Source organism: Armigeres subalbatus, chromosome 3 (assembly GCF_024139115.2).
Source record: "Armigeres subalbatus isolate Guangzhou_Male chromosome 3, GZ_Asu_2, whole genome shotgun sequence".
In the NCBI taxonomy this organism is placed as follows: domain Eukaryota; kingdom Metazoa; phylum Arthropoda; class Insecta; order Diptera; family Culicidae; genus Armigeres; species Armigeres subalbatus.
This window is the reverse complement of record NC_085141.1, coordinates 378,929,786-378,940,124: the sequence shown is the minus strand read 5'-3', so window position 1 is coordinate 378,940,124 and position 10,339 is coordinate 378,929,786. Positions and strand designations below refer to the sequence as shown.

The 10,339-nt window shown below is 41.3% G+C and overlaps 1 long non-coding RNA gene across 1 annotated transcript; it reads left to right on the top strand.

The window, feature by feature from the left end:
• Window positions 1-471: 471 nt before the first annotated feature.
• On the top strand, window positions 472-1,246 carry LOC134223733 (uncharacterized). Its single transcript, XR_009982690.1, has 2 exons — window positions 472-519; window positions 592-1,246. It is a non-coding gene; the product is annotated as an uncharacterized LOC134223733 (long non-coding RNA).
• The last annotated feature ends 9,093 nt before the right edge of the window (window positions 1,247-10,339 follow it).

The window sequence follows — 10,339 nt, the reverse complement described above, 5'->3', positions numbered from 1 at the left end:
GTTTTTTTTTATTTTTTCCAATTTTAATATTTATTTTTTATAGTTATCCCCACACGCCCCGTTCGACCTTTCGGGGAGCAGTAGGGCATAATTTCAATATAATATTTGTAACGGCCTAATTTACTTTAATTTTGCAATTCAAGCCCATTATTTTGTCATTTGTGCCACTGAAAGGCTTCTAAAATAGTGTAACCTGCCAAATTGCTTACATTATAAATTTACCTGAATTTACTGTACATAAATAATTATTCATAAAACCTTACTTACTGTTTACATTAACTACTAGTTATTATTGCTCTAAAATTATATTACTAGGAATGAACTTAAAAGTAACGGAATTGAATTAAAAAAAAACTGAACACTAAAACATCGAATACTGAAATACGGAAATCATCCTGCACATCCCTACACCCATCCTGAAACACTCCCGTAACGCACCGTTGACATCGACTGTCAACGCGGCAGTTCACTACGAACGGTAAAAACTACCGGACAGCGAGTCGACGGGTTCTCTTGGAGGTGAACCACGAAACCAACCACCTCGTGTGCGTCTTTTTATTAAAAAGTTATATTTTTCCTTTTGTCCCCTAGGGACCATTTAAGTGGCCGAAGTAAGAGTCGCGTGTGCAATTTCGTACTGTCTCAAATTTTGAGCAGAAAAGTGACGTCGAGTGTTCCTTAGCGGACGGCCGAAAAACTAATCACCGGTGAGCCCTTTCCCACCATTTTGGCCCAGTTGCTGCAGCCAAAAGGAAGCCAGTGCGTGAAGAAGCCATTCGCGTACACGCGGAGTCACCGAAGAGCAACGCCATCGCTTGGCTCGGGAAAAAGTGGCCTTTACCCCGGCGCACGGAAAGTGTATTGTCCGTCATTGAGTGAACCTACGGAGGATAAATGAGCGGTGTGCCATTTTTTTCACCGTCGAGAAGTTTTCGCACCCCCGGGTGTGGTGTCATCGTGGAGGTTACCTTTGACCGTTTACCATCGTCAAGAACTGCCCCTCAACTCTCCCGGATTCTGGAATCGACGCGTTCCGCAGCGGTGTTCCGACAACCCTCTGACCAACGAGAAAAGGCCCGGGAGAATGGAGTGTCGAAGCCTAACAGTCGCCAAAGCCAGTGCCGCTGGTCGATCACCGTCGTCGGGAAGTGAAATGGTATGTCATTAAATTCCTACCTTACTCCTCAGAATGAGAACATGACCAAATAATGTTATTAATAAGAATATAATATGTAAATCCAACCTACATGATTATTAGTTGCCCATCATTTACTATCGATGATTTCCCTTATATTTTTCTACTAGTTTGCTCCACCTCGTGCATTATATTAGGGAAGTCTTTCCGCCCTCCCTCCAATTTCTCCCAAAGAGCTAGAAGTAAAACGACCCTGAGGTCATTAAAGGGCAAACAAAAGTCCCCAGCAAAAAGTTTCTCTAACAATTGGCGCTCAACGCAAAAGAAAATCAAAAGAAAAGGTTTCCACTTTAACCCTAAAGTGGAACCCTTTTCAAGTAAGCTCCGGGAGGAATTGGAATCCTTTATTCCAATTGTTCTTTAAAAAGTGAAAAGGTTTGTATTCATTATAATAATTGCATTCATCAAATGTTCATTTTCTGGTATGGGTTCGGATGATGAGAAATCTTTATAATTGTCGCCTTTCAATCGGCTTTAGAAATTTAATCTATTATACATTGATACATTGTAATTAATTAAGCTTATAATAAGTGATTCTAAATAACATTCTCATTTACACAGTGCTTCAAATTGTAAATTTCTATTTTTATAATTTAGGCTAGGGTTTAGCTTAGGGAAATAGCATAGGTTTATGCTAGTTTCTCCTTGGTCGCATAATTTATGCGACAGCATAGGCTTGAATTTAGCCTTCTTTTTTTATTTTAGCAACTTTTTCTCACATTTTATGAGAATAATAGCTAATTAGGGGTAAATTTTGTAGGTTTAGATTATTTGGTAGAATTTATTGTATATATTTTTCGCATTTAATATATTTTTAAAGCATTTTCGGTTTCGAAAATGGCCGAAGCACTGATGGATTAGTTAGGCAGTCGACAAAATTCTAGAATGGTACCACTCCTTAAGGGTGGACCATTTAATGCCCTATGAGTTCGAACGTGAGCACAATATCCTATCAATAGTAGTTCTTGATGATCCCACCTATTTCCGGAGGCGAAAAAGCCTTCATGGGCATTTGACAAACGAGAATGAACCTCAGAAAATAATTCAGGTAGAATTTGATGTGAATTGGGGAGAAATATTTAGTACTCCGATTTTAAAACCCCCGGTCACTCCCTATCCAGCCACTCATCGAGTCTCTGCGGACTTTAACAATATCAGTGGTGCACTGCTCGAGAATTCGGTTAAATCCACCGAGCATTATGCGTACAGTTCCGCATCCTTTTCACAAGATCATACGACGGCTTCTCACTCGACGACATTACCGAGTCTCACCAGCCTCTCTCAATTCGTCGGTTCGTCAGTTGCGATAAGTTCAAATATCGGATGCATATACCGACCTCCAAATGAAGTGCTGGGCGAAGATAGTGGGTTTCAAGGCTACCCGCTCGTAACTGCCCGCATTGCATAAAAAAATGATAGGGCAGCGAGCCCAAAACCACCGGCCGCTGAACCACAATTTCTTGGCGTAAGCTGTCCCGCCTGTTCCAGGTCGGCTTTAGATAGTTTTTATCACGTATCTTCGACTTCGATTTACCATCTTCCCAACGATAATCGTTCAAATACTTCGGTAATAGATTACGGCATAAACTTTTGCGCGCTTCTTGACAGTATTATCCTGATTAAGGAAGCAGTTCACAATTCCCTCAACCCGAATGGATATTATCATTCCGGGACTTCGTCAGCCTACGTACATCGAGCGAAGAAACGCTCAACGTTCGTTTACAGATTGGTCGACCTTCAACATAGAACGTTACGGTCTATGCGGCTTCAACTCTGATCGTCCCCAACGAGGCCATCAGCTGTAAGTGTGGAATGGATATCTGGTAGATGTTCATAACCATAACCCACAATCAGAGGATGCGCCCTGATCGAGTACACAAAGGAAGAAACAGGCTTCTAGTCGACACTGGCTCCCTCTGTTCTAACTGCTCGAGAGTGGCAGACTATAGAACATAAAAATTGCCGGTGAAACTCCTGTCTTCTTCTCATAGAACTGCCTCTCACCGTGGAAAAACAACTTAAATTTAAAAAAAAATTATTCATGCTTCTTGGTTCTTGTCGTCGTCAGAGTACCGATGGTCATACCGATTCATATCATGTTCGGCTTAATTTTTTTTTATCTCGTCTCTCGGTTATGCCAGAGGCACATTTAGGGAGAATGGTTACTAGAATAGTAACCACTCCCAGGTGGTAAATATCGTCATCCGAATTGCACCAACATCGAGAGGTTTAGCGAGAACGCTAAACCTTCTCAAATTATAGGATTAGGGCCCTAATAATAATTACAGTCGTCAAAACTAGTGTGTATGAGTGTTGTTCTTGGTAGGATGTTTTTTTGACCAGACAACCGTGTGAATGGAAAGAGTGAATGAAAATAGTATGAAAGGTGGGGGAACGAATGAAAGTGTAAATGAGTTTTTTTTAATCCCGAATTTCACTTCGGTGATGATTAAATAAAATGAAGAGGTTTCTAGAATACTTATTTCTCTCTTCTTAGCTTAAGTTAAATTTACAATAAAAGTATCAACAAGTAAATAAAAGCTTAATATTTCTAAAGATTTGATTTCGAGAGGTTGGACCTGCTTTTTTCTGACGAACCCTTATGCCGGAAGGCCATGATCCCCGGTGATGCATATTATTTTGATTCACTTCGTTCACTAGCTGAGCAGCCAGACTCTATGGTTGAGTGTTAAGTGATCTGGTGGAAAAGAGTTCCTCTCATAAGAACGGACAAATCATTCCACCAGATCTAGTCAACTCGTAACCAAAAGAGAGCTGCAACAGCGAGAACTCCTGACCAAGACCTATTCCCTTAGCTAGACTCTATAATTAAACGGTTTGTGATCTGGTGCAAAAGAGTTCCTCTCGTCAGAACGGACAAATCATTCCACCATATCAGTCCACCGCTAAATTAAAAGAGAGCTACTTTATGTTGAACCCATAACCTTTTCCAGTCAGGTAACCAGACTCAATTATGGAAAGGCATGTGATTTCGCGGAAAAGAGTTCCTCTCATAAGAACGGACAAATCATTCCGCCAAATCTGTTCACCCTTCGGTAAAATGAAAGTTACCGCCTCCTGACGTATTCCATTCAGATAGCCAGACTCTATTGCTGATTGGTTTGTGATTTTGCGGAAAAGAGTTCCTCTCATAAGAACGGACAAATCATTCCGCCAAATCTATTCACCATTCAGTGAAAAGAGAGCTACCGTGGTCCATTCTATTCTAATAGCCAGACTCTATCAATGAGAGTTAAGTGATTTTGCGAAATAGAGCTCCTCTCATTGGAACGGAAAAATCAATTCACCAAATCAATCTAACTCTAATTGAAAAGAGAGCTACTATGACAGATTCCTTGACTTTGACTTCCCTAAAAAAAAAAAATGGTATTTTTTTTTACTCGAGGTGGGGGATGAATGTAACCTGCCAAATTGCTTACATTATAAATTTACCTAAATTTACATAAATAATTATTCATAAAACCTTACTTACTTTTTACATTAACTACTAGTTATTATTGCTCTAAAATTATATTACTAGGAATGAACTTAAAAGTAACGGAATTGAATTAAAATAAAACTGAACACTAAAACATCGAATATTGAAATACGGAAATCATCCTGCACATCCCTACACCCATCCTGAAACACTCCCGTAACGCACCGTTGACATCGACTGTCAACGCGGCAGTTCACTACCACTGCATTACAGTGACTATAATAACAGTGTCGTCAAGTGTCAGAATTGGAACAGAATCGTCTGTCAGTTCCATACAAATGCGCGTTCCAAACGAGCAGGAGACCTGTCAAACGTGGCACATGACGTTACTCTTCTTGTAGGACTCTACACTGCATCACTGATCGTCGACCACCACCACCATCACGGACGAACGGTAAAAACTACCGGACAGCGAGTCGACGGGTTCTCTTGGAGGTGAACCACGAAACCAACCACCTCGTGTGCGTCTTTTTATTAAAAAGTTATATTTTTCCTTTTGTCCCCCAGGGACCATTTAAGTGGCCGAAGTAAGAGTCGCGTGTGCAATTTCGTACTGTCTCAAATTTTGAGCAGAAAAGTGACGTCGAGTGTTCCTTAGCGGACGGCCGAAAAACTAATCACCGGTGAGCCCTTTCCCACCATTTTGGCCCAGTTGCTGTAGCCAAAAGGAAGCCAGTGCGTGAAGAAGCCATTCGCGTACACGCGGAGTCACCGAAGAGCAACGCCATCGCTTGGCTCGGAAAAAAGTAGCCGTTACCCCGGTGCACGGAAAGCGTATTGTCCGTCATTGAGTGAACCTACGGAGGATAAATGAGCGGTGTGCCATTTTTTCACCGTCGAGAAGTTTTCGCACCCTCGGGTGTGGTGTCATCGTGGAGGTTACCTTTGACCGCTTACCATCGTCAAGAACTGCCCCTCAAATCTCCCGGATTCTGGAATCGACGCGTTCCGCAACGGTGTTCCGACAACCCTCTGACCAACGAGAAAAGGCCCGGGAGAATGGAGTGTCGAAGCCTAACAGTCGCCAAAGCCAGTGCCGCTGGTCGATCACCGTCGTCGGGAAGAGAAATGGTATGTCATTAAATTCCTACCTTACTCCTCAGAATGAGAACATGACCAAATAATGTTATTAATAAGAATATAATATGTAAATCCAACCTACATGATTATTAGTTGCCCATCATTTACTATCGATGATTTCTCTTATATTTTTCTACTAGTTTGCTCCACCTCGTGCATTATATTAGGGAAGTCTTTCCGCCCTCCCTCCAATTTCTCCCAAAGAGCTAGACGTAAAACGACCCTGAGGTCATTAAAGGGCAAACAAAAGTCCCCAGCTAAGTTTCTCTAACAATAGGGGTACTGCTCCTTGAATTCATCTCATTGCTCCGATTTCCATCCCATGAAAAACAAAGCAATAAAAAGGTATTTTATTTGTTTATTATTTTTGTATTTTTTTTTCAGCATTTGGCACGTATGCTAGCAAATAGAAGCGACGAATTCGGTGCTGTATTTTTTTGTTTCTCGATGCGCTGAATATATATACAGTGAGATGGAAAACGGAAAAGTTCCCATAAATAAACTCTCTTTTTCATCAATTCATCAACATTCACATTTCAAAATCAACACTCTATAAAAGTAGCCGTAACTTTTTTCCGTTTGTTCGAAACAACATAGTACCTTTAGAGAAAAGTTAGCTAAGCTTTCCATTGGTGTTCATTTTGGCAATGAAAGTCAAGGCAGCGGAGGAGATGACTACTTCAGTTCAGCGGACGATGGAAGCCAACCAGCCCCCACCTTGAGGGAAGTTAAGGATGCCATTCAACAGCTAAAGACCAATAAAGCAGCTGGTAAGGATGGTATCGGAGCTGAGCTCATCAAGATGGGCCCGGAAAAGCTGGCCACTTGCCTGCACAAACTGATAGTCAGAATCTGGGAAAACGAACAGCTACCGGAGGAGTGGAAGGAAGGGGTTATATGCCCCATCTACAAGAAAGGCGACAAACTGGAGTGTGAGAACTTTCGAGCGATCACCATCCTTAATGCCGCCTACAAAGTGATATCCCAGATCATCTTCCGTCGTCTGTCACCATTAGTGAACGAGTTCGTGGGAAGTTATCAAGCCGGCTTCGTTGAAGGCCGCTCGACAACGGACCAGATCTTTACTGTACGGCAAATCCTTCAAAAATGCCGTGAATACCAGGTCCCAACGCACCATCTGTTCGTTGATTTCAAGGCGGCATACGATAGTATAGACCGCGTAGAGCTATGGAAAATTATGGACGAGAACAGCTTCCCTGGAAAGCTTACCAGACTGATCAAAGCAACGGTGGATGGTGTGCAAAACTGTGTGAAGATCTCGGGCGAACACTCCAGTTCGTTCGAATCGCACCGGGGACTAAGACAAGGTGATAGACTTTCGTGCCTGTTGTTCAACATTGCGCTAGAAGGTGTCATGCGGAGAGCCGGGTGTAACAACCGGGGTACGATTTTCAACAGATCCAGGGTCAGATGTAGGGTCATGGGTTCGAGTCCCATCGAAGGGAAAGTGGTTACCTCCAATACATTTTTCAAATCAATATCTTCCACATAACGTACATATTCACATATGAGTTTTCATAACATTGTAAATTAACGTCCAAGTCGGGTGGTTTAATCCCCGGAAATAGGCAATTACCTTTGATTGAACTGAGATCCAGTCAATTTATTTGCTTCGCGGATGACATGGACATTGTCGGCCGAACATTTGCAAAGGTGGCAGAACTGTACACCCGCCTGAAACGTGAAGCAACAAAAGTTGGACTGGTGGTGAATGCGTCAAAGACAAAGTACATGTTCGTGGGTGGAACCGAGCGCGACAGGGTCCGCCTGGGAAGCAGTGTTACGATAGACGGGGATACCTTCGAGGTGGTCGAGGAATTCGTCTACCTCGGATCCTTGCTAACGGCTGACAACAACGTTAGTCGTGAAATACGAAGGCGCATCATCTGTGGAAGTCGGGCCTACTACGGGCTCCAGAAGAAACTGCGGTCGAAAAAGATTCGCCACCGCACCAAATGTGTCATGTACAAGACGTTAATAAGACCGGTAGTCCTCTACGGACATGAAACATGGACAATGCTCGAGGAGGACTTGCAAGCACTCGGAGTATTCGAGAGACGGGTGCTTAGGACCATCTTTGGCGGTGTACAAGAAGACGGTGTGTGGCGGCGAAGAATGAACCATGAGCTCGCCCAGCTCTACGGCGAACCCAGTATCCAGAAGGTAGCTAAAGCCGGAAGGGTACGATGGGCAGGGTATGTTGCAAAAATGCCGGACAGCAACCCTGCAAAGATGGTGTTCGCTTCCGATCCGGCAGGTACGAGACGACGTGGAGCGCAGCGAGCGAGATGGGCAGACCAGGTGCAGAACGACTTGGCGAGCGTGGGGCGTATTCGAGGATGGAGAGGTGCGGCCTCGAACCGTGTAGTGTGGCGTCAAATTGTTGATTCAGTGTTATCTGTATAGATGTAGACTAAATAAATGAATGGTGTTCATTTTACTGCATAATGTTGACTTGAAAAAAAGTTATGAGCGAAATACGCAACCCGGCCCACAACCGGAGACACTCCCATACTTTAAGAAATTTCCGAAACAACTCTTGAAGTAAATTCCCAAGGAATTCTTGAGAATATCTGAAGAAATATGATGAAGAATCGACTGCAATTCCCATATTTTTGTTTTTTTTTTCAGATTCAAAACAGCGTTTTGTTTCACGATTGTTCTGAAATTTTCGATTGAAAACCCGGAGAAATTCATGGACTACGAGCAGTCAATCAATCAAGCGAAAACCCGGAGAAATTCATGGAAGAATTCCCGAAGGAATTTATTCAGTTGTTTCTGAAGGAATGCTTGCACGAGTCAAAATGAATTCATGTAGAAATCTAGAAATTTATATGAAAATTTCAATAGTTTTTTGTTTGGAGATTCTATTGAAAATTATTTCATGAATTCCTTTAATAATTTCTTGGGAAATTCCTTCAAAAATTCTTTAAAATTTTACAAAAAAATCTATTTTATTTGTGCTTTAAAATTTGCTTCAAAAAGTCATTCGGAATCTCCTGAAATACATTTGGGAATTCCACCAGGAATTTCTTCCAAAAATTATTTAGAAAATCATACAAAAGTTCTTTCTGGAACTCCTCTAGGAGTAATTTATGAAATTCATCCAGAAATTCCTTAGTAAAACAATATAAAATTCCTTCCGAAATTCCTGCAAGAATTTTGATGAAAATTATTGAAGAGTATCCAGCTTTTTACGCGACGGTGCCATAAATCGTTGATTCACCCCTTTTGACATATGCTGTGTCCACTATAATTCTTAGACAGATGGATCTCAGCAATCTGTGATTTGATTTTTTTTTCGATGTGAACATAAAGCTGTCAAAATGTTGCTGGACATCGAAGCATGGAAAATGGTTTCATATTTTAATCTGAGATTTCATTTCATTCGATCAAATATTTCTATATATTCATAAATACTTTTCAGGCGTTCATAAACATTCTGGAGTACGCATGGCATTCTTTCTCTGGCTGCCGGTATATACGAAGTTGTGGTTATACTGTAGCTGTCTTCGAAGAAATTTTGATGGGGACACAATTCAAATGATGGACTATGTGTGATTCTCCGGAAGGCATGGCAGAGCCTACAAGAATCTTGTTTAAATTGTAATGCCAGTCAAAGTGGTTTAGAGCATTTTATGTGATTTTTGCTGAACAATATCTGACATTAATTTGAGTCAACTCAGTATCAGATGTGTTTTGTGTTACAGTATAAGCTCGAGTAAGTCGCCTTGCTCTGAACCAATAGAGGCACACTATTTCCTATCAATGATTATGTGGCCACAGGATGACCATCTAGAATATTCATCATGTAAGGGCACGTGTAAAATGAAACAATGAGTGCAACAAATTGTTACATAAGGCAAATTTTGGGGAAGGGATTGAAAATCCAAAAGAACACCCTTGCTTATTTAGTATGAAAAATAACGGACGAACTTCCTAAATTGACGATTTTTAGCTCTACTATCAGCCAAGAAGATCTTTTGGTCTTTTGGTGACTATTAGCACAAGAAATAGCTTTACTTTTTAATTTAGCAACAGGTCTTTTTGTAGTAGATGACCTGGTGGTTTCGTATTTCGTAGGATCAATACACAACGACTATAAACCTGCCATCTCGGTACAGTCTACTGCAGATTCAAATCGGAACAGTTCTGTGCTCCGAAGGCGCTGTATTGGACATAAACAGCGAAACTATCTGAAAGTTTCATTTTTCAAGTAAGTGGTTGTTGGCTGTTTATCGCCCACACAGAAATCCTCCTTTCTCCATTGTGGATTGAGACATCTTTATGTTTTTCTTTTTTTTTAATTCTCGAAGCAGTACATATCCCAGTCTGGCCTAAGCTCTGAAATTATAAGAAATTAAGTATATTCATATTTTAGTAAAACAAATGAATCCTTCCACTCATTTTGTACACAAATATGACAGATCCACAAGTGTAGATTCTAATTCATGGCTACTAAGATATTTCAGGACATCACTTCGAATTTTGTCCACAGCACATGTCAAATTCGATTCACCCCTCGTTAATTTATAGCTAGCGTA